A 25278-nucleotide genomic window follows, 5' to 3' on the forward strand; every position below is an offset into this window, starting at 1 on the left:
AGTATTTCCATACCAGACCTGCTATAAACATATAATCAAAAACCTGTACTTTTTAAATGTAAATTTAATGCAACAAATATAAACTCGTCAATAGAATTCAAGTGCAAGTCAGTCCTAAAATACTTTTAAAGGAAACAATGGCAAAACTGCTAACTTAAAAGGGCGTTCCGGTGTTTTAGCCAAAGTGTAGGACTTCCAGAAGCACACACAACCACCCCAGGGGAGAGGATGTGGCGTAACTATTAAACCTGTCGACTTTCATACTAAGGAATCAGGCTCTAGACTCGGATTCTTGGCAAATCAATTAATACTTAGTTTATATTTTTTCAAAACAAAAACTATTCATAAGGGGCGGCATGAAACATGGCAAACATTCAGTGCCTGCAGAGGACGTAAAGTGATGACGGCTCCTTTGAAAATGTAGAGTTCTCAGCCAGACTGTTGCAGATTTTTAAATATTGTGTGTGGTAGTCTGCCAGGACAGTGGAAATTACCACCTCTGCCACCTTTATAGACATTGAGCCGCCTACCAAACTTTAAATGAGGGTTCTGGGCTCCAACTGACCTAACTTATGCTCTCTGTTCCCCCAACGGGGAACATGCAAATTTAACAAGGAAAAAGTATGCAACAAAATCTGCATGTTATTTCCCCCAAACTGGGAATAAGAGCTATTTATCACCCCAGAGAAGTAATGTTCCCAGGGGCTTCGTTATTCACCAGATGTGATAGGTAGCACCTACTTCTCCCACAAACTCAGAACCAGGGCATTATTATCTAATATTGTGAAAGCCTATACGTCTAAAAACTGATTAGATTGATAAGACAGTAAAAATCTGAGATAACATTTTTTATGAAACCGTATTGAAAAGCTGCTTCATTCTGTCAAACCTACAAGATACCCAATATTTTCAGAATGCTGCACAAAGGAGCTAGCTAGCCCTTTAAAGAGAATCGGACTGGGGGGGGGGGGCAACCACTCACCTGGGATTAACTGATCTAGGTTTCCCACGCTTGCTCTGGCAGAATGCACTAAAAGTCTATTTTTCCATATGAGTTACAGTGAGACAGGCGAACCTCTCCAAATACCAGGTCACCTGGCCTGTGAGTCTGAGAGTTCCCAGACTGATACAATAACACTTGTTGTTGCCCCTACAGAGACTTCACTTAGTGCAGATTCAGCAGCAGCGTGTTTAGGAGGCGTTTACCCAGAATTCAACTACATGTATGTTGACTAACTGTCAGTTGGTTTCTATAAGAACTCACAATTAAGAAACTAAACAATTATACTGAGGGTAGCCTAATAAGCATTACTAGGTTTCTGTATTCCAACTTGCCCAGGGCATGTGCCATCCAGTTCTTATTCCTCTGGCCTGAACTAAGCAGTCTACTACCGTCCATGCTTTCTTTATTCCCCAAAACTATGTCCCAGCCCGGTTCATTTTAGAGCCAGACCTAACTGGAAATGTTCATGACTGAAAGTCAGGACAGCTCACTGAGGCTGCGTAGAAAAGAGACGCGGCGCTAAAGCGCATGTGCACAGAAGACATGTCAGTTGCCTCCGAAAGTGTGCGCAGGAATGAGACACTGCTTATTGGTGCATGCTTAGAGTAGCGGCGTACGCATGCGCATACAAGAGACACTACACCCTACAGCATGCCCAGTAAAAGCATGTCATGCACAGAGTCCTGTGTCTGCGCATGCGCCATTGAGCTGGGTGCTCTCGTGCTGCTGTAATGTCTGCCATCCTCCCTGCTCTGTCTCAGCTGGATGGTGCAGTCTCTCGTTTGTGCAGCGCCACCAGACATGCTTCTGCAGCTGAGGTACATACGTCTTTATGCTGCTGTAGTGACACAGCTCTACGTTCGTAGTGTATAAAAGTGTGGCATGTTTATGCCTTGTATGCAGGGGTGTAGCTTGGTCAGTAGGTTTGAGGGGGTGAGAGCTTCAGATTTCCCAACAATCACACTGGTTAAAATACATGATATGAGAAGCAGGGCAGGTGGGCGGCTTAAGGAGCAGTAGGAAGGAAGAGGAGCGTGGATTGTGCGGGCTAATTAAAACTAAATATTCTGTCAAATAACCATTTTAAGACTGTTAAAACAGGTGATATTGTGTGTGTTTTTGTCTGCATGTGTATGTAAAAGTCCCAAGTGAAATGCGACAAATACCTCACCATACCCGACTTAAAACACCTTCACCCAACTATTTACTACAGAATCATTTTTAGGTCTCGCCTCTCAATGCGCATGCGCATTGAGCAGAGCGAGACTATAGGGACTTAAACAGACTTTACCCAACTTGGCGATTTGGTGCTGTGCCCGTGCGCTTTAGGCATTGACCTAAAATGCGCGTGCACATCATCAGATCGCCATCTGTTCCCCAGCAGCTCTTCCCGCTCCGCCCCACAAGCTTCCCCCAGCGTGCGCTCTGCCTCAGCCGCACTCCTCCCACACCTTTGAAGTGAAGCTTAGCTTCACTTCAAAGGCCCCTGCTGCTTCACACCCTCATGCCGCTCTCCCTGCTCCGCCCCCTCCCCTGCCCGCCGTGTCGCATTTCTCCTCCCCCCTCCCCATAGCAATGCCCTCCGTCTTGTTCTTTCAGCTGTCTCCTTGCCACTCGTGGGTACAATCTCCTCGTGCCTTCGACCAACACCTCATGCTTGTTTTTTTTTGGGGGTGTAACTCCTTAACCACCCCTGCCCCCAAAACTACTCCCCTGTGTATCTCCGGGATATGAAAACCTTCAATGATAGTGAAGAAGCACAAGAGGTTAGACGGGCCCACAAATCCCTGGCTTTTAGTAAAATAACACAATTTTAATATCTCAGCAAAGTTATGTCATTGGTACGAAAGTAGGAATGGAGAACGGAGATGACCGTTCACGAAATTGCATGGGGTAACGGAAGTGACATCACACACCCTTTGACGTCACAGGAAGTGGTATATGATCTTCAACCCTGTATCCTAGGAAGTGATTCCACCTGATCTTGATCTTCAAGACGTAACAAAAACTGAGACCACAGAAGCGTAATGATAACCTAACAGAAAAAAATATTGATAAATCGCAGGAAGATGTACAAAATGTAGATTTAAAAAACAATAGGGGTCAAGTTCACCTGTGCTAGTTTATATTGACTATAGCTGTTGAATGTAAATACGTTTTGGCTTTATTTACACTTTATCATTGTTAATAAGTTGAGCTTTATGGTCACTTGTAAGAACTGAGATCGAAGTTTTGTTAAAACGTGTCCTTTTTATGCATTCATAATAAGAGAATATGGATATTATTAAGAATGTGCGTTTCTGGGTGGTGTGGGCGACCGCAGAAGGAACTGGCCACTTCTCTAGCTGCTCTGTGGCACAGTCTACTTCTCCCCAGTTATCCATTCAACCAGCCGTCCCCTAGACGAGGCCCAACCAGCTCTGGGTCGTCTGGCATTGGGTGATACCTTAGACTTTTGGCCTATTTCCACTCATCGTGTCCCTCCGCTGGCCCGAGTGTGAGACTTACCTTGAGCTCGGACTAGCCGTACTGCGGCCTGAAAGCTGAGTTAATGCGTGCTTAGGTGGGGTGATAGATACACAGGAAGAAACCTGACAGACCGCGTGGGTGCCTGACGTACCCGCTGGCAGGCGTTAGTGAGTATCCCAGTGTCCCACTCACCCTTCATTGATCCAATTATACTTGCTCCAGCAGAATGACGGACGGAAAGAACATGAAAAATACCCATCAGATCAAGTTGGATTAATTCACCTTTCACAAGGTGTAGGCTCTGCACATTGGAATAATATACACTACAGATTTGACATAGGACTGAGCTCAGTATGTCTCTATCCAGTATACTAAACATAATTGTGAGTGCCAGCTAGCTCAGAGGTCACTGGAAACTTTCTCGAATACACAAGAAGGGATTAGTTTCTGACAACCACATAAACATGACAACTTTGTTTCCCAAGAATAAGAAATGTATCTCTAGAGTCGTGAAAACAATAGATAACTATTTCACTCAGTCAATCGTGCATGCTTCCTTTCTACAGAGGTGCAGAGAAACAGAGACGGGCGTTTCAATAAAAGGGATTATTGCACAGTCTTATTTCTCATGCAAGAGAGGTGAACTGCTACAATCGTTAGACAGAATGCAAAGTATAATGCGTACAGCGTAAACAGTAATATAAAATAATACTGTAATTGCATTGACTCAATCAATCAATCACAGACATTTATAGAGCACACTACTCACCCGGAGGGTCTCAAGGCGCTTGGGGGGGGGGTGTGCTGCTACTGCTCGAATAGCCAGGTCTTGAGCTTCTTCCTGAAGGAGAGGTGGTCTTGGGTCAGGCGCAGGTCGGTCGGGAGGGAGTTCCAGGTCTTGGCGGCCAGGTAGGAGAAGGACCTTCCTCCTGTTGTCGTTCTTTGGATGCGGGGGATGGCGGCGAGGGCGTGGCTGGCTGAACGGAGATGACGTTTGGGAGCGTAAAAGTTGATGCGGTTGTTGAGGTAGCTCGGGCCTTGATCGTGTAGGGCTTTGTGTGTGTGGGTGAGGAGACGGAAGGTGATTCTTTTGTTGACGGGGAGCCAGTGCAGGTCTTTCAGATGTCCGGAGATTTGGCTGTGTCGTGGGATGTCGAGGATGAGTCTGGCTGAGTCGTTCTGGATCCGCTGGAGTCTCTTCTGGAGCTTGGCGGTGGTTCCGGCGTAGAGGGCGTTGCCGTAGTCCAGTCGGCTGGTGACGAGGGCTTGGGTGACCGTCTTCCTGGTCTCGGTGGGGATCCACCGGAAGATCTTTCGTAGCATGCGCAGGATGTTGAAGCATGACGAAGAGACGGCGTTGACTTGTCTGGTCATGGAGAGGGAGGAGTCCAGGATGAAGCCCAGGTTGCGTGCGGGGTCTGTTGGTTTGGGTGCGGTGCCCAGGGCGGGGGGCCACCATGAGTCGTCCCAGGCGGAGGGCGAGGAACCCAGGATGAGGACTTCCGTCTTGTCTGAGTTCAGTTTCAGGCGGCTGGTCGTCATCCACTCGGCTACGTCTTCCATCCCTTCGTGAAGGTTGGCTCTGGCGGCGGCGGGGTCGTTGGTCAGGGAGAGGATCAGCTGGGTGTCGTCAGCGTAGGAGATGATGTTGAGGTTGTGTTGGCGTGCGATGGCCGCGAGGGGGCTCATGTAGATGTTGAAGAGGGTGGGGCTCAGCGAGGATCCTTGAGGGACGCCGCAGATGACTTCGGTGGCCTCTGACTTGTACGGTGGTAGAAGGACTCTTTGTGTTCTTCCGTCGAGGAAGGAGATGATCCAGTCCAGTGCCTTCTCCTGGATTCCGACGTTGCTGAGGCGCTGCACTAGGGTGCGGTGGCAGACAGTGTTGAATGCCGCGGAGAGGTCTAGGATGATGAGGGCCGCTGTTTCTCCGTTGTCCATCAGGGCTCGGATGTCATCGGTGGCGGCGATGAGGGCGGTCTCGTGCTGTGGTTGGCTCGGAAGCCAGACTGTGAGGGGTCGAGGGATCCATTCGTCTCGAGGAAGGCGGCCAGCTGTTTGTTGACGGTCTTCTCGATGACTTTGGCTGGGAACGGGAGGAGCGAGATGGGGCGGTAGTTCTTGAGTTCGGTGGGGTCCGCTGTAGGCTTCTTGAGTAGGGCGCTGAGTTCGGCGTGCTTCCAGCTCTCCGGGAAGGTGGCGGTGTCGAAGGAGGTGTTGATGATGTCCCGCAGGTGGGGTGCGATGACAGCGTCGGCCTTGTTGAAGACGTGGTGAGGGCAGGGGTCGGTCGGCGATCCGGAGTGGATGGAGTTCATCGTGCTGACGGTGTCTTCGGTGCTGATCGGAGTCCAGGCGCGGAGGGTGGTGGTGGGGGGCGGTGGTTCGGTCGTGGCGTGTGTCGGTTGAGTGCTGAAGCTGTTGTGAATGTCCGCGATCTTGTTGTGGAAGTAGGAGGCGAGGGAGTTGCAGAGGTCTTGCGATGGGGTGATGTCGTTGTCTCCGGCGTTGGGGTTGGAGAGCTCTTTGACGAAGAGTTCCTTGCAATTGTGTGCGTTGTTGTCCAGCCGGTCCTTAAATGCAGTTTTCTTGGTGGCGCGGATCAGTTGGTGGTGCTTCCGGGTGGCAAGCTTGAAGGCGGTCATGTTGTCCGGTGTTGGTTCCCTTCTCCAGGATTTCTCGAGGGCTCGGCAGTTCTTTTTGGAGCTCTTGAGTTCGTCGTTGAACCATGGGGCCTTCTTGCTGCCGGGTCTGCTGGGCGGGGTCCTCAGTGGGGCGAGTTCGTCCGCGCAGTTGCTGATCCACTTCGTGAGGTTGTCGGCGGCCTGGCTGGGGTTCGCAGAGCTGGCGGGAGGGTGCTGGCTCAGGGAAGCGGCGAGCTGGTTGGCTGTGATCTTGCTCCAGCTTCTTCGAGCAACCTGTTGCTGGTGGTGGTGGATCGTCGTTCTTCTGAAGGTGAAGTGGACCCAGCTGTGGTCCGTCCAGTGGAGTCCAGTGGCGTGGCTGAAGGCGATGTCTTTGCTGGAGGAGAAGACGGCGTCGAGTGTGTGTCCGGCGAGGTGGGTGGGGTGGACACCAGCTGCTTGAGTCCGAGGTTGGCGAGGTTGTCGAGCAGGGTGATGGTGTTGCGGTCGTTGTTGTTCTCCAGGTGGAAGTTGAGGTCTCCCAGGAGGATGTAGTCAGCGGAGGGGAGGGCATGCGGGCTGGCGAAGTCGGCGATGTCCTCGCTGAATTGTGTGCGTGGTCCCGGGGGTCGGTAGATCAGGGTGCCTCTGAGGGTGGTGTTCGGGTCGGTGCGGATCTGGAAGTGCAGGTGTTCGGCAGTTGCCAGGGTGTCGTCGGTGTTGGTCGTGATGTGGATGGTGTCCCTGTAGATGATGGCGATGCCTCCTCCAGTCTGGTTGCCGCGGTCTCTTCGGGTGATCTTGTATCCCTCTGGGATGGCGATGGCGATGTCGGGTGCTGAGGAGTCGTTCATCCAGGTCTCTGTGAGGAAGGCAACGTCAGGAGCTGTGGTGTCGAGGAGGTTCCAGAGTTCGATGGCGTGCCTGTGGACGGAGCGGGTGTTGAGCAGGATGCACTTGAGGTGGTTGCTGCTGGTGTTCGGCTTGGCGGGTGCTGGGGCGGGGCAGGTCCGAGTGCAGGTGAACTTGCAGGAGTGGCAGCTGAAGGGTCCGTGGGTGCGTCTCGGTGTGGCTCAGTAGCAGCCTGGGGGTCGGCCGGTGTTGAGAGCGATGAGTTCGGCGGCGTCGTAGGTCCGTCGGGTCGGCTTGACTGGCGCTGAGACATATAAAAATACATACATAAATAACACAGGATAAAATGATCAACTGGTGCTTCTAAAATATGCCTACCCCAATGTACCTAACCTAAGTCTAGTACGAAGGAAGAAGTAAGAATGGTCTTTAGCATAGGTTTAGTTTTGCCAAGAATTGCCAAATGTTTCTCTAAGTTCTAATCAGCTCCATACCTTAGAATGAGAGAGGTTGGTATCTCTTTCACAGACTTGATTTCCCAACACCCCACAAGGGGAGTCAGAAACACTGGAGCTGGATTTCTCGCCAGAGGAGGACAGCTTCTGATCAGTGCATCAGCTGGAGAGTTGGCTTCCTTCGGCACTTGCTGTAGTAAGCTGCGTCGTGCAAGTAGGTAGTCGAACTGCAACAAACCACACCGTGAATTGCCATAGCAAGTGAAGGTATATTTATACCTTGAAGATGTTTTAGGACTGCCAGCTTTGACGTAAAGTCGGGCATATGAACGTCCTGAATGAACCCCTAAGGAATATATGTTTATGTAAAATAACTGAGTTCTTGGAGAAATCAATATTCAAGCAAGGGGAAGTCCCTAACGGCTTAAGAGTCTGGTTTTCCAAGAAATCGTTGTGACGTAGATGAACGGATGGAAGTAGCCATGCCTGTATTTGGGCAGCATGGGCTATGCCTAAATAAGGGCTTGATTTCTATGCCTATATAAGGGCAAAGTGAATTGTACCTATATGAGGGCATGAATCGGGAAATCCAATCGGAATCTAAAATCGCACACAACCAAGGGGCCTGAGAGTCTGGAGAGCTCCCAAAAATGTTTGCCCTCCATGACCCCACCCCCAGACGTCTGGAGGGGAGACCCTGTCCTTCCATGATATTATGGTTTCTTTACATGGAGTCCGCACTACACTAGAGGCGAGCATGGACACCGATACAACAGAGGTCTCCTGATAGTGGCAGTCCTGCTCACCATGGGGACAAGATTCAAGAAGGTGGAGGGCTCAGCAGTGACCTTGCTCCAGGACACCAAGGCTCTCAAGATCCAGGTCGGTTAGCTGTAGGCAGCCAATAAAAATTTAGAGGCGAGGCTTGAGGACTATGAGGGCAGGTCTAGACGCAACAATGTCCACATTTTGGGGGTCCCTGAGCCGGCGAAGGAACCAGCAGCAGACCTATTTGCAGCGGATCTTATCCGCAAACACCCCCAACTACGGGGTCTCTCTAAATTCTTTTCGGTGGAAAGAGCCCACCAAGTGTCGAGTGGATGACCTCGCCTGGGAGCTCCACCGAGGCCTATCCTTGCCTGACTCTTCAATTTCCGTGACCTGGATGTGGTGCTCCAGACAGGATGCACTGCTCAACCAGTGATTTATGAGAATACGAACATTACCTTTTTTCCTGATTTTACCCTGAAGTTTCAGAAACAGAGACGTAGCTAGCTGGCAGTTAAGAGCTTACTGAAGGAAAAGGGAGTGAGATCCTCAGTGCTTTTCCCAGCTAGATTGCGAATTGAGGCCAAAGGTAAGGCATGGTTTTTCAATACAAGTGGGAGTGGCTAGAGGGATAGCTGACAGTCAGCGGCCCTAGCCCCATGGTGCGCAGTGAGAGATGAAGGAGGAGATTGACGGCATCTGGTGGACACTCTACGGAAGGGAATTCGCAGGTGAAAGGGTTGTCTGTACATCAACAGGAAACTTAACTCCTAAAATGTTCTCCAGACACGTGGGGGAGCTATCCCTTTAATTTTTTTACATGCACCTAGGGGAAGCAGTGGTGCGGTTCTGTGTCCTCTCTAAGGGGGGTGCCTGGTAGTCTTGATGGTGGGGGGGTTTCATACTAAACTGTCAGCGACTCCCTTTGCTTAGTAATGGAATGGGTATTGCTTGAGATATTAAACTTGTTTATCTATTGAAACCACATTTCTCCTAAATGGTCTAAAGGTATAAAAGTTCTATCATTGTGGGAAAGGGCCACGAAGTAGGTCCACATTCTCCTAAGTTCACTATGTTGGGTTGGGACGACAGGCACTCTGCTAAGTTGGGGGGGGGGCGGGCAGTTCTGGGTCCGTCAGGCTGGGCGGGGAGGGGGTTTGTTTCAAAGGGGGTGATCAAAAGAGGGTTGAAGGTATTTATTGTGTTTAATCAGTTTTTCCATATTAGGTACAACAACACAAGACATACACTTGTCACACACCACATTAATCCACTTAGCATGTCTAATGATGCTCGGGTGACTTTGGCGTACCACTCTGGGGGAATAATTTGTCACGAAGCCTGGAGAACAGTGTGCACTGTGGCAGGAAAGTCCATACCTGAAATTTGATTAATGTCAAGCAATGTAAAGGGCCTGGAGTACAAGGTGAAACGTGGAATAGTGTTCCGATTTATCAAAAGGCACTCCCCCCGACGTTATCCTATTACAGGAGACCAACCTTATGCGTTACACTTGCTGGCCCCCAGACCGATTGGGATAAAAATGGGGGGACATGCAGGGTACACCTCTGGTTCTACTCCACCTCTCCCCACCCCCTGTCTCCCTGTACCTCCACTCCCCACTGCCCCCTTCCTTGCACAAACAAAAAAACTATAACACATTTTTTGGTGTTAATTCTGGTTTTTATTAGGATACTTCAGTTGTATATAATGTTTTCTAGGTTATATATAAGGTGACTAATGGTTATAATTATAACTTATAACTTTTAAACATGCTGTACAACATTCACAATGCGCTGCAACACATATTAAAAACTTTAACAAAGCCAATTGCCCTCTCTGATAACTTATAAGGCCCCAGAGGCGAGACCTATTGGCTATGCAAATGCTTGTTTTTAAATCCTGCCGCATTCCAGGACCTAATATTTATATACTCATGGGTTTGAGTACCTAATACCGCTTACTCCAATATAGACTTCATGGGTTTGAGTACTTAATACTGCTTCCTCCAATTCACAAAAAACACAGTTGATGGACAGAATGTAGAACAATGTCATACATTCACCCCAGTACAAAGATCTGGGCCTAAATCCATCATTTTTTTGCACTCCACACCACCCTGGGTTAGACACTGGCTATATGCAAATCAGCTCTGACCCTGTGCCTCATGGGAACAGTCCAGTCCTAACTACCAAGCCATGTCTTTCCCAGACCGGAATCAAGCATCCAAGGACCGGTTTCTGGCTATCAGCCTTCATCAGCCTGGATAGCTTGACTCCAGTGGTGTGGAGAGCCTGGGACTCAGGTCTGAGCATCCCCAGCACACTCGGGGTGAAAATTGCAAAAAACACAGTTGATGGACAGAATGTAGAACAATGTCATACATTCACCCCAGTACAAAGATCTGGGCCTAAATCCATCGTTTTTTTGCACTCCACACCACCCTGGGTTAGACACTGGCTATATGCAAATCAGCTCTGACCCTGTGCCTCATGGGAACAGTCCAGTCCGAACTACCAAGCCATGTCTTTCCCAGACCGGAATCAAGCATCCAAGGACCGGTTTCTGGCTATCAGCCTTCATCAGCCTGGATAGCTTGACTCCAGTGGTGTGGAGAGCCTGGGACTCACGTCTGAGCATCCCCAGCACACTCGGGGTGAAAATTGCAAAAAACACAGTTGATGGACAGAATGTAGAACAATGTCATACATTCACCCCAGTACAAAGATCTGGGCCTAAATCCATCGTTTTTTTGCACTCCACACCACCCTGGGTTAGACACTGGCTATATGCAAATCAGCTCTGACCCTGTGCCTCATGGGAACAGTCCAGTCCGAACTACCAAGCCATGTCTTTCCCAGACCGGAATCAAGCATCCAAGGACCGGTTTCTGGCTATCAGCCTTCATCAGCCTGGATAGCTTGACTCCAGTGGTGTGGAGAGCCTGGGACTCACGTCTGAGCATCCCCAGCACACTCGGGGTGAAAATTGCAAAAAACACAGTTGATGGACAGAATGTAGAACAATGTCATACATTCACCCCAGTACAAAGATCTGGGCCGAAATCCATCGTTTTTTTGCACTCCACACCACCCTGGGTTAGACACTGGCTATATGCAAATCAGCTCTGACCATGTGCCTCATGGGAACAGTCCAGTCCGAACTACCAAGCCATGTCTTTCCCAGACCGGAATCAAGCATCCAAGGACCGGTTTCTGGCTATCAGCCTTCATCAGCCTGGATAGCTTGACTCCAGTGGTGTGGAGAGCCTGGGACTCACGTCTGAGCATCCCCAGCACACTCGGGGTGAAAATTGCAAAAAACACAGTTGTAGTTCGGACTGGACTGTTCCCATGGGGCACAGGGTCAGCGCTGATTTGCATATCGCCATTGTCTAACCCAGGGTGGTGTGGAGTGGAAAAACGATGGATTTGGGCCCCGATCTTTGGACTGGGGTGAATGTGTGACATTGATCCACATTCTGTCCATCATTGTTGTGTTTGCAGTTACCGCTCTAAGTGTACTGGGGATGCTCAGACGTGAGTCCCAGGCACTCCACACCACTGGAATCAAGCTAGCCGGGCTGAAGAGAGGTGTTACCTCGAAACCGGGCCGGTCCTCGGATGCTTGTTTCCGTTCTGGGAAGGACATGGCTTTTGTAGTTCGGACTGAACTGTTCCCATGGGGCACAGGGTCAGCGCTGATTTGCATATCGCCATTGTCTAACCCAGGGTGGTGTGGAGTGGAAAACCGATGGATTTGGGCCCAGATCTTTGGACTGGGGTGAATGTGTGACATTGATCCACATTCTGTCCATCATTGTTGTGTTTGCAGTTACCGCTCTAAGTGTACTGGGGATGCTCAGACGTGAGTCCCAGGCACTCCACACCACTGGAATCAAGCTAGCCGGGCTGAAGAGAGGTGTTACCTCGAAACCGGGCCGGTCCTCGGATGCTTGTTTCCGTTCTGGGAAGGACATGGCTTTTGTAGTTCGGACTGGACTGTTCCCATGTATGCCAGGCAGGGCATAGGAGAGAGACTGCTTCTCACCTTTCCTGGTGCCGAGTAGAGACTTGTGGTTTAGGTAAGTCGTTGTTTTAGAAGTCGTGGTTTAGGGAGTCGTGGTTTAGAATTTGTTGTTGATGAGAATTCGTTGTTCAGGTAACTCGTTATAAAAACGTTGTTGTTTAGGATGTTTCCCATGTCCTTATTTGTTACATTATTACTATATAGCTCTGCCTCTGCAGCTTTTTATTTCCCTTTGCACACAGGAGTCATGGAATCGCACCCGCGCTTTGGTACAGATTCCTTCAGAACGGCATCTAGTGCGTTTTAGTAGCTGTCAGTTGTTCCTCCACAAGGACAATCTCACTATCGATCATCCCTACACCAGTTTTTAAGTACTTCGTAATGGGTGCATTGTTTGCATGTGACCTCCACATGGAGGGCATTAGTTTCCTCTTTCCCATGTTCCAGTGAGGGTGTAATCACAAATGGTAACAAGGCAAAAATAATTGATTTTCCTTACCAATCTCTATGATGTTCTTCAGAAAAACCAAGGGGGGTGGCCCAGCCCAGTCTTGTCCTGCCGCGGACGGGCGCATGCGGGCCCGCCCTTGGCCCGGGCTTCGCTATTGGGCGCCTCCAGGCGCAGTGATGACGCTGGCGGCAAGTGCGCCGCATTGCAGCGTGGGGATTGTGGTCCCTCCCCCCCGCTTGGTGAAAACCGGCAGGTAAACGGCAGGGAAATGATTATGTCTGGTGGCAGTAAAGTTGAGCTCACATGCTGCAGGAGCCCTGGCCGCTTTTTAGGTGCCTCCAGTCGCAGTGATGATGTTGACGGTGAGCGTGCAGCGTTGCTGTGTGGGGATTGTCGTCCCACTCCCCCGCTTGGCGAAAACCGGCAGGTAAACGGCAGGGAAATGATCAGGTTTGGTGGCAGTGAAGTTGAGTTCACTAATAGCTCTGTCATCTGGGTAGGAGCAGCAATAATTTCCAGTTCATGTTTAAAAACTCACTTTTCATAAATATATTACTAAAGCATGATGTGATGGTGCACTGTCATTTACAGATAGCATACTTTCCATTGAAATGGCCACAGAACATTCCCACTAACATGTCGTTTCACTGATAATAGCGCATAAACAATATTTGGAAATTGGGTTTTAGCAAAAATATTTTAAATGTACACATCATCAAGTAAAGTGTTCTAATTTATTTTGAGCCTATAAAAATATTTAGTTCACCACAGAATTACAATAATGTGTCTTCATAACTAGTGAAATAAATTTGAACAGTTTGAACAGTTCACTTAGCTATTTAAGTGTTTGTATTATAAAAAAAGCTGGACATCTTGTAGACTACACTGTGTGCCACTGTAGTTTGTGGGCTGCACCCGCGAGCTTGATTGACCACTGAAAGCTGCATGCCCGAGGTAGTGCACAACTCTAACAAGTGAGTGCAAGTTGGCAGAGCATATAGGAGTGTGCCCCCCTGCTTCTTCTCAGGAGCCTCGGGCCTTCAGCATGTTCTTTTGGAAGGAGGATACTTCTTTGGATACGGTTTTGAAACCTGAGGAGGCGTCCTGCACCACCTCAAGTCTATTCAGATGAATCAGTTCTGACCAACATCTAAAGACCAAGAAAGGTGATGGGAGGGCCAACAAAAGGTTGCCCTTCTGAGTCTACAAGGAGAGCTGGTCTGAGACTGCATGGAAGGCTGGGGTCCAACTTCCCAATCCCATCAATGGTCAAATGTGTATTATTGTAAATAACCCATTTCAAGACTGCTTAGCAGCATCTTAGTAGCAAAAACGACTAAAGCTCCATCATTGGAAGGAAAAAATACAGCCTGATAGTCTGTCATTGAAAAATGAGAAAAAGGTATACTAACCCTTTAAGATTCTTGGAGGCTCCCTTACCTAATTTTTCACAGCTTTCTCGACTGCTTGTGGTGTTGCGGAGCTGTGGCAAGCGGCCATATCTCCACCACAAGAAGTGTTCTGTAGAACACGCCATTCCAACGTTGCAAGCGGCTGTGGAAACCTAAAATGGAGAGGTGTGCATGGATGTGGCGCTGCTTCGCCAGGACCACTTAAAGGCCACGGCACGGATCACTGAGGCAGAGTCGCAAATATCCATGGTAGAAAATGAGGTCACGTCCCTTAAGTCCCAGGTCTCCAGCCTTCTCATGCCTAAGTCAGAGTTGCACTGCTGTAGAGGAGCAGTAATGTGCGCTTGATTGGCAGCTCTAAAGGAACTGAGTCTTAGCAAGTTGCAGACTTTCTAGAGACCTAGATTAAGTCTTGGATGCCTGTGGACCAGTTGTTCTCCTGATTCACAATCGAGAGAGCTCACTGGGCTCTGACCACTAAACCTCCTCTGGGAGCCTCTCCCAGACCAGTGATCGCATACATCCTAAACTTCAGAGACAGAGACGCGATCTTGAGGGAGGTCCTCTCCTGGCCGGAGTTTTGCTGCCGGGATGCCAGAGTTCTCCAACTCCCTGACTAAACCCGGTAGATGCAGCCACAACGCCGCTCTTGCGTCTAGGTTAACCAGAAACTTAGAGCAATGGGCCTCCATTACAATTTCCTGTTTCCTGCTAGGCTCTACATGCCAACAAGTCTCACTACTTCGAAACTCCGGAATTGAATTGGTCGTGGCTTATAGAGGAAGGACTCAGTCAAGCCTGCACAGAGGCCTCTCCTCAGAGATCCAGGACCACCAGACCTGCTGAGAACACATTGGCACCCAAAGCAATTAGATATTGAAACCGCTCCTGGAAGAGACGCCAACCACTCCACATCTCCTTCCAGTTCTCATTCAATACAAGAACACTCTCCTTCTCTATCTCATCGCCTCCGGTGAGGGGGAGCAGAAGTCGGCCAGGGAAACTCTCCTTGTCACAGCCTCCCTCTTAGCTGCTGAAGGTATGTTGTCTAAAACTTCTTCATCCAGGACACACTTGTGGTTTTCCTTGTAATAGGGACTGAAAAAGTCAGCTTGTTGATTCATCTCCCATGGAATGCGGATCGCTTGTTAGTGATACGTTTTGACCAGAGCCCACTGCCAAATTAACTGAGCTTCTTTTGATAGTAGTTTTTCCCTGGTGCCTCCTTGGATTGTGGTGGTTTTTCCAGTCCTAATCGGGATTGTTGCCAATTGTTTAAGGGATGGAACGAACGCTTTAATGGCCACTTAATCTGCTTTCAGCTGGAGGTGGTTTAATGATTTGTCCTTGTACCAATGGATGATTCAAGTGAGCACGCCATCCTGCCATGGATGGATCCGTAACTGTTGTTTGTAACAGAGCTTCTCTGGAAGGGAGCTCCTTGTACAAGATTCTGACTGTCGCAACCCATCCCCCAATGCAAAAAACTGTTTCGATGCAGCGGTTTGTTTCAATTGATGTTTACAAATATATAGAAAAGCAGCGAGGAGCAGATTTCAGAATAAATGGCAGTATTGGCTGTAGGTAGTGATTTTCTGTTACCATGAATCTTACATACTTCCTGTGTCTGGGAGCAACTGGTATCTACTTATTAAAGCTATATCATGCACGTTTAATTGACTCATGTAAGATGCTGAATTGTTTGCTATAGGACGAGCATTCAAAATTTCTCTTTATTGATGACATTTCTTTTTATCAGTGAATTTGTTTGTGAATCGTAGATCTATATTAGTCTGAACTCTCCAACTGGACCTTTCTTATGCACTAAAAAATATTTGGTGTATATTCCTAGGCCCTTTTGTTCAGGTGGTACCTGCTCTATTGCCTTTTTTACAAGTAGGACAGACATTTGTTTTCTCAGGGTCGGTACGTTAACAAAGGTTTTGGAAGAATTAGCAGAGGACTGGCCTTGAAATTTAAAAAATACCCAAGAAATACAATATTTAGCACCAATGTATGCTAAATATTGCAGTCCACTCTTCTGGGCGCAAAGTATCTGCTTCCCCCAGTGAATTGGGAAACAGGGTTGGGGGTTTACAAGGTTGCCATTGCCTTCGCCCTCAAGAATGGCATATTCTAGAAAGTTGTTGGTTTTCACATTGTATTGGGTTTAAATGTTTTTCTTTAGTATGGAAATCTCTGGCTCTGGGGATACTGTTGCTGTAGGTGGTAGCGCCAGGATGGGGGTTTGAACGCCATTGTTAGTGTCTGGGGTACTTAACCTTGTGCAGCTGTCTGAAGTATATCTACTTCTATTGCCTTGAGAGGTTCAGCTTTGTTTTGAGCTTGAGAAAGGAAGGTCCATAGCCATATGTTGGATTTCTGTCTGGTGACACGAAGCCAAGAAGGTTTTCTAATTGAAACCCAGTGGCAATTGCCAGTGGAAGCTAACTCTGCTAAGTTGACAGCTGCACTGATTACATGGTTAGTAACAAGAAAACCCTCATTGAGCTTGTCTAAAAAGTCTTGTTCCCAATGTTTTGACAAATTGGCCATGAAAGATCTCATGCTGTCCATGATTTCTCACTGGTATCGCCCTAAGAGAACCACTGCACTAGCTGTTTACAAGCTGCTTTGCAGCCGTGCCGCAGACATTTCTGCCTAGATATACCTATGTCTCACAGAATCAACTCTTATGGAGTCTTGTTTCAGGTCCGACTACTGAAAATCAGGTTCTGCTGAAAAGCTCTATATTTTAAGACACATGGAACGTCAGCCTTAAAAGGAGAACCTGTAAGGAACGTCCTCCTGTCCTTACTTTCTTAATTCGCCTTGTTCTGGCGAAGGCTAATTGAAGTGACCACAAACTCCTTGTGGGAACATAGAACTCAATCTTCTCCTGAAGTATTCTAGGGCCTGTTTTGTGCAGAGATTTGTGAGTGTAACTAAGTAGTTTAAATGCTGCTCTTTGGCGCATAGGCAACCAATGTAGTTTCTTCAAGCACATTGAGGCAGAATCGAGCTTCCCCTTATTGAAGACAAGTTTCGCAGCAGCGTTCTACAGCACCTGTAATTGTGTAAATAGGTGCTCATTCATGCCTACAAATAGTGCATTCCCATAGTCTAACAGACTGACCAGCAAGGCTTGCGTGACAGATCTTCTGCAGTCCAATGGTATCCAGGGGAAAAGTCTGGCCAGAAGTTTCAGGATAGCAAAACCTTTGCCACAAAGGGACCGTACATGTTCCTTCCTGGTCAGGGCGTCATCAAAAATGATGCCCAGGTTTTTAGCATGTTGTTTTGGAATTGGCGCATTACCAAGAGTGTGTGGCCACCGGGTAGCGTCCCACACTAGTTTGGCGCCACCAAACAATAGGATTTCGGATTTCCCTGCATTCAGCTTTAAGCAGTGCGTGTGCATCCATTGGGCCATTTCTGTAAGACAATTGTGCAGCTTTGATTTAGTAATCTCTGGTTTTTCATCCAAGGCCACCATCAGTTGCTTGTCATCCGCATAGGAGCAAATGCCAATGCCCCACTTCCTACCAATTTTAGCCAATGATGAAATATAGACATTAAATAGGGTGGGGCTTAGTGAGGCTCCCTGCGGGACACTACAGCCGATGGGGCTGGGTTTGGATTGAAATTGACCTAGATGTACTGATTGTGTCCGGTTACTTAAAAATGAACGTAGCCAGCTCAATGCATTGGAATTAACTCCTTTTTCATAGAGAATTTCCATCAGGCTGTCATGAGAGACCGCGTCGAACGCTGCAGACAGGTCCAACAATATCAGAGCAACTGCCCCTCTTTGGTCAGAGCATAGTCTAACATTGTCCGACACTGCCAGCCGCGTTGCCTCTGTACTGTTGTTTGCTCTGAATCCTGTCTGAGATGGATCAAGAAGATGATTTGTTTCCAAAAACTCAGACAACTGCCTATTTACCAACTTCTCCAAAACCTTGGAAAGGTAGGGGAGTTGGGAAATGGGACGATAGTTTTCGGGATTGAGGACATCCGTTCCTGCTTTTTTTTTCTTTTTCAAAACCGTTTTTATTGAGAGTTCAAGCAAGGTTCAGGACAGCCCTCCACAGTCAGGAGGAGACTGCCAACAACACACACAGATAAAAGCATGGCAGTGAACCCAGAGTTTTACGAAAAGCACACCCCAATTCCCTCCCAACCACCATCCCCAACAACACCCCCCCCAACGCCCCCCCAGCCACCCACCCCTTATCCCACCCTAGCCCAGTGCACGTGATCACAGGTCAGCAACATGAGATGGAAATCAGAGTCAGTGTCGGCTAATAGCCTAGGGCACGGGATCCACATCAAGGGCCAATACATCATCAATATCAGCCGGGGGATCGAGGTCCAGACCCCTGTAGTCTGCCCACCGTTTCCAGATTTTGTAGTGTTTCCGGGGGCACCCCCTGGCCTCAAATACAGGTATTTCTAGACCCATTAGAAAGTCCAATCCCGCCTTCCATGCACTCAGTGGGGGGGCACGTTCGCTCTTCCATGCTTGGGCCAGATCACGCTTGGCCACCACTAGTCCCAACAGCAGCAAGTGTCGTTTGTAAGCGTTACCCCCAACATTTTCCAGAATATGAAGGTGGCCCAGCCTAGGGGTACGGGGAATGTCCCACCCCAATACCTCCGACAGGCAGTACCACACCCCCGCCCAGAATCGGGTCAGCCTCTCACAGGACCACACTGTATGGAAAAGCGTCCCCCTTTCAGCACCGCACCTCAGACAGTCTGGAGCAGCTATGAGGCCCGCCCGCCACAGCCGCTCTCTAGTATAATAGGCCCTATGAAGGTACTTGAATTGAATAAATCTAAGACGGACGGCTATAGCTGCGCCGCGGGGGGATTCAAGGGCCTCGCGCCAATCATCGTCATCCAAGGGGCCAACATCATTCTCCCAGGAGGCCTTCAATGTCGAGAGGGAGGGGGAGCAGTGTGTGACCAGGGAGCGGTATATCTGAGAGACCTTCTTGTCGCCAGGTCGCCCATAAACAGTCTAGCCTCAATAGGACTAAAGTCGGGGAGTTGCTCCAACCCCACCAGGCTAGGGCCAAGGGCATGGCGGAACTGAAGATACCGAAAGAATTGGGACCTAGACAGACTATATTCGGAACTAAGGTCCTGAAAGGACTTAAGTGTAGTCCCGTTAAGGACATTACCGAGGGACGAGATCCCGATCGCGTCCCAGTTTCTAAACCCGGACAAGGAGGCCAGCGCTGGCAGTAGGCCGTTGTGCCACAGCGGCGTCTCGGCCGTCAGCCTGCCCCACCACCCCATACGGTGCAAAGCCTGCCGCCAGATCGCGAAGACCACCTGAGTGACCCTTGGCAAGCCCTCCTCCGTCTGGCCGAGTACAGCAGGGTGTGGAGTGTGGCACCTCCCATCAATGAATGTTCCAGTGCATAGGCCGGATCACTACGGTCCCCATACCACCACTCGTTGAGCACTAGGAGATGGGAGGCCTGGTAATACGATAGTAGATCCGCGGACGCCAAGCCGCCACAGTAGTTAGAGAGAAAGCAGGTACGCAGTGCCACCCTAGAAGCACCCCCGGCCCACAGAAATCTACCCAGTACCGAGTTGACACTGCGGAACCATTGCGGGTCGATTTTATATGGGTGATTCTGTAGTTGGTAGAGGAGCCGAGGCAGGGCCACCATTTTGAATATGGCCGACCGGCCATAGATATTAAGGGGCATACGCGTCCAGGTCTTAACGTCTATCTGGACCCTGTCCCACACCGGCTGGACGTTCCGATCCCACGCCACGGTAGTCGAGGCTGAGAGGAAAACACCCAGATACTTCATGCCATCGACCGCCACTTGAAGGGACGCAGCCCACTGGCAGCTCACCGAGGCTCCCCCCAATACCCACAGGGTTGACTTGCGAGGGTTAAGAAAGAGCCCCGACGCCTGACCGAACTCCCGCATTATCTCAAGAACACGAGGTCCCGTACGGTGTAGGTCAGTCAGAAAGAAGAGCACGTCATCCGCATACAAGGCAATGCGGTCTGAGTGGTCCGTCCCCCACACGAAACCCCGATAGAGCGCGTCTTGGCGTACCCGGGCAGCCATAGGTTCCATAGCCAGCGCGAAGAGGTACGGGGAGAGGGGGCACCCCTGACGAGTGCCCCTGGCCACAGGAAACCGCGCAGAGATCGCCCCAGAAACACGCACCGAGGCAGTGACATTAGTATAGAGTAATTTCACATAGGAGATGAAGACAGGACCCAAGTTCAGTAGTGGCAGAAGGGCAAAGAGGTAGGTCCAGCTGACTGAGTCAAAGGCACTATCTATGTCAGCCAACAACAGTGCCGCTTGGTCCCCGGTCGTCCCAATCGCGTCAATCGCTGCCTGCGCCCGCCGAATGTTGTGTCGCGTCGCCCGGCGCGGCATAAATCCCGCCTGGTCTGGGTGAACAAGGGCCGAGATGTGTGGAAGCAGGCGATTCGCAAGCGCCTTGGCCAGGAGTTTGGCCTCAAAATTAATAAGGGAGATGGGGCGGTACGACTCGTGGCGCTCAGGGGGTCTGCCCGGCTTTTGAAACACCACAATTTCGGCGTGTCGCCAGTCTGGGGGGAGGCTACCCCGCTCCCGAGCTAGTTCCAGTGCCCGCCTGTAATGCGGCCCGAGCTGTAGGTGGAATTTCCGGTAGAATTCGCTGGGGAACCCGCTGGGCCCAGGCGCTTTACCCACATTAAGTTGACCCAGTGCTTCACCCAGTTCTTCAGCTGTCTGGGGGAGATCTAGGGCGTCACGGACATCATCAGGTACCGCTTGTGGGCGGACCGCTGTGAGGTAAGCCTCAATGCAGTCGGGGGAGAGGCTCTCACGAGAGGTATACTGATGCTCGTAGTAGCGCGCAAAGCTCGCCGCAAGGATCGAGGGGTCCGTAATTGCCACCCCCGCATCGCCGACCAGCCCCGGCAGGGTGATCGGGTGGAAAGTCTGCTGACACAGCCGGTGGAGCATTTTGCAAGACTTGTCGCCCCACTGGTATACTCTACTACGTGTAGCCAGCCACGCCTGGCGGGCCTCATCTAACAAGACCGAGGAGTAAGACTGTTGCGCTTGTAGAAGCAGCCGCAGCGTCACATCATCGGCCGCCTCCCTATGTCGTGCCTCCCGCCTTTCCACACGTTCCACAGCAGTAGCAATACTTTCTTGTCGGGTCCGGCGAGCAGAAGCGCACCAGGCAATATCGACACTCCTCAGGGCAGGTTTCATGGCCTCCCATACCGTCACCGCATCAACCCCCTCGGTAAGATTATCCTGCCAATAGTGGGCGATCACGCCGCGCAGATGCCGGGAGTAGCCCGGTTGCTGCAGGTGCCACGTAGACATCCGCCATCTGAACGGTTGGCGCGCTTTACAAAGGTCAATCTGAACCGCCACAGGGGAGTGGTCGGACAGCCCGCGAGGTCGGATCGCCGCCCCCTTCACCCTGTCAAGGAAGGCCCCCGGTACAAACACACAATCCAAGCGCGAGAGGGAGCCATGCACAGCAGACACATAGGTGTATTCTCGTCGCTCTGCATGAAGATGCCTCCACACATCCACCCATCCAAGACCATCAAGCATTGCACTCAGCTTCGTAGGGGAGGCCACAGCCGCGACCCCTCGCCCCCTCTTCCTGTCTAAAGTCATATCTAACACATCGTTCCAGTCACCACCAATCACAGCCAGGGAACGGGGAAGCTCGGCCCACAAGGCAAACAGCCGCTCCGCAAGGGCCCACTGCAGCGGGGGGGGGGGCATACACACTACCAAATATTACAGGCTCCACACCAATCTTCCCCTGTACAAACACAAACCGGCCCTGAGGATCGAGCCATTGACACTCATGAGTATAGGCTAATCGTTTGTGGACCAGGATGGCCACCCCCCTCGAGCCCCGAGCAAACCCGGCATGAAACACCTGGTGGAAGCCAAACCTCTGCAGACTCAGTGCTTTAGTACCCAGCATGTGCGTTTCCTGGAGAAGGAGCACATCAGCCAAGTCCCTCTTTGCCCAGCGAAGCACAGCCCCCCGTTTGATCTTGTCCAGGAGCCCCCGGACATTCCAGCTCAATATACGCATAAGAGTACCAGACGGCACAAGTCGTGGAGCATCAGCCATCGTCACGATGGGTCTGTCCTGTAATCCCCGTAACCCGACCCAGACTCCCAACCCTCCAGCTGCCAACATCAGAAGAAACACGTGCACCCCGTAGAACACAACCCTGACCCCCACTAACCCGCTAAACCCGACCCAACCCACCAGAGACCAAACACCCCAGTACCCCCCTCCCCCACCCCCATACCTCAATGAACAATGAAGTATCTGTCGCGGTATACGGTACTTCAGGCCCAAAACACAGCGCCCAAAGCCAGCCATACCAATGGATCCCAACCAGTCCCCCCCCGAACTAAACAGACACGCTCCCAGAACCACCCCCCAGTCCCAACAGGAGGAGGCAGCCCATAGTACGTGCCCCGAACCCCATCAAACATATGGCAAAGGCACAAGCAAAGCACCACCGGGAGGCACCAGACCACAAGGGCCCAAGTACACGCCAAAGAAGAAGGCAATACTGCACCAGCCAATGTCCGTTCCACCGACCAGGGCTCAGCAGCCGCAGTGCACAGTCACAGATGCAGGCGATCAGCAGATAATACTAGCGAATGGTGATCAGGGGTCTTTGCCAGATTGGTCCGTATCGGGCTGTGTGTCCCCCAGAAGGGGATCCCGGGACAAGGACGTCCGCCGGGAGCGGGACTTGCGGTGCCATTTTCCTTTGCCCGACGAGTCGCTCCGGTCCTGTGATGAGCCACGCGACGACCCGGAGTGCAACCCCGGCTGGACATGCGGTCGAAGTCTGACCGCCTCATCGGTCCAGTTGAAGACGGCCTCCGGTGTATCAAAGAAAAGAGTCTTGGAGTTGAAGATCACCCGGAGGCGAGCAGGATAGAGCAGCGAGTATTGAATCTTCAGGCCACGCAACTTGGCCTTAGCCGCCAGGAAGGAGTGCCTCTGCTGGTGGACCAGTTTGGTATAGTCTGGGAATATCATGATCTTGTGGTTGTCGTAAAGCAGAGTGTCTTTAAGCCGTGCCTCCCGGAGGATAACGTCCCGGTCATGGAAGTTGAGGAACCTGGCAATGATCGGGCGAGGCCGCTCCCCGGCCGGCGGTTTCTGCGTCAGGGCGCGGTGTGCACGCTCCACCACGAAGCAGCGCGACAGGGTGTCCGGGGTTAGCCAGCCCTCCAGCCATCGGGATAGGAAGGCATCCATGGGCCCTTTCTCGCAGTCCTCCGGAAAGCCAACAAAACGTAGGTTGTTTCGCCGCGCCCGCCCTTCGGCATCCTCCACCCGAAGTGCCAGGCCCCGTTGAGTCTGTTCCATGTCGGCAACCTTCCGCTTGAGAGCGCCAACATCCCCTTCCATCGCCGTGACCCTGGTCTCCGTTTCAGTAATGCGGGCGACCGCATTGCGAAGATCCTGGCGCAGCAGCATCACATCGGCACCCACCGCGCCAATCTTTGCGTCCAGCATGTCGCGGGACTGTGTAATGGCTGACAGCAACGCCGCGTTGTCCGGTCCAACAGTTTGGCCCCCACCAGCCGCTCCAGCCCCTCCACCAGGGCCGGTAAATTTATCAACGGGTCCAGTCTTAGCGGCGGCTGACCCCCTGGTCATGGCGGTCGCAGGGATAACAAATCAGCAGCACGTGCCTGAACGGGGTCGCACCGTGTGGTAGTCCCCTCTCCTGGTCCCGGGCGGGGCGTCCAGAGCACACCAAGCCGCTCGGCACCCCTTCGCCAGCAGCCCGCAAATCACAGGTAGGCCCCCAGGTAGCACCGCTCACCAGCGCTCAGCAGATCGTTGCCGTCGGCCCCGGCAGGGCAGGACCCCAAGTGTTTACCCCTGCCGTCCGCTCCCGTGCACCCCCCAGGCCCAGGGCACCGCAGGGGACACCTCCGGTCCAATCGGCTGGTTAGGGCCCACAGAGAACTCCCGGGGCCCCACGTCCCACAGCAGGTCCCGCAGCACGAGGTGGGAGGGAGGGGGGGGGCCAGCACTCACTGTTCGATGGACACCCCCCGCAGGTCGGCGCCAGGCCCACACCGGGCCCACCAGTACTCCCGTCACAGCGCAGAGATGGGTCACTCCAGGTCAGTCCACAAGCTCTCCGGCCACTGCTCCGGGGACCACAGGGATAGGATAGGGCAACAGTTCAGGCCCAGCGCCCGACCGACCCCACAGATCCGGGGAGCGCCGATGCGTCCGCACTTCCGGTCCAGAAGATAGGGCCGACGACTCCGGGTGGGGAACCACCAAACTCGAGGTCCCGGCTCCACTAAGGCCGAGTAGGCCGCAGGTCTTCCACGGCCCCCACTAGGCTCAAGCCCCCCACCGTTGGAATGGTGGGGAGAGGCGGGGGACTCCGCAGCCGGTCGCTGGCAGCAGGCAGCTTCTAATCACGGCCAAAGAACAGCGCCGCAGGCCCAGGATCGAGACCCCCAGTCCGGGTGCGCCAAATTTGAGGCCCCGTCGCCCGACTGGCACCAGGCCGCTCACCGCTCTGGATCGCCGCAGCACCGAGAAAGGTCCCAGCGCGTCACTCTCAGCACCGGATTACTCCTCGTGTCATCCGACGCCGGTACCCCTGACCAAACACACAATTCGGGTCCGGGGGCCAGAAGAAATCACAGGATAAGTATCGGGCCGGCGGGAGCTCTTAGCAAGCTACGTCCGCCATGATCGCCCGCCAAGCCACGCCCCCCGTTCCTGCTTTTTTTAAAAGGGGAATTACTGAGGCATGTTTCCATATATCGGGAAAAATGGCAGTTTTTAAGTAGTTGTTAAAAAGCTGAGTAATCAATGGACAGAGTGGGGGCAATCTGCGCGAAAATGAAGTGGGGGCAAGGGTCTAACGGGGATCCAGATTTCACTACGCTCATTGCCTTCAAAACCTCGTTATCTGTGAGGGGTGTAAAATTGCCCATAACTGATGTGGCTTCCGGGTGAGGAGTTAAAAAAACGTATTTATTGTATTGACTTTACTAGGGGAATTAAAAGTAGTATAGATCTTCCTTATTTTATCAGCAAAAAATTTGCTTATTCTGTCGCAAGCCTCTACTGAAGGGACTCAACTTTGGGACATGCTAGTCAGTTTACTAAGTTCTTTAACAATTCTAAAAAG

At 51.3% G+C, this 25278-nt stretch overlaps 1 protein-coding gene across 1 annotated transcript in view; it reads left to right on the forward strand.

The window, feature by feature from the left end:
• The first annotated feature begins 1681 nt into the window (after positions 1-1681).
• The window catches only part of LOC144772315 (uncharacterized), a 40790-nt gene continuing 17193 nt past the window's right edge, over positions 1682-25278 (forward strand). The window contains exon 1 of the mRNA XM_078656546.1: positions 1682-1821. The gene's annotated coding sequence lies outside the window, so the exon portion shown is untranslated. The remainder of the gene's footprint in view (positions 1822-25278) is intronic.

This window comes from Lissotriton helveticus, chromosome 8 (assembly GCF_964261635.1).
Source record: "Lissotriton helveticus chromosome 8, aLisHel1.1, whole genome shotgun sequence".
Taxonomy (NCBI): domain Eukaryota; kingdom Metazoa; phylum Chordata; class Amphibia; order Caudata; family Salamandridae; genus Lissotriton; species Lissotriton helveticus.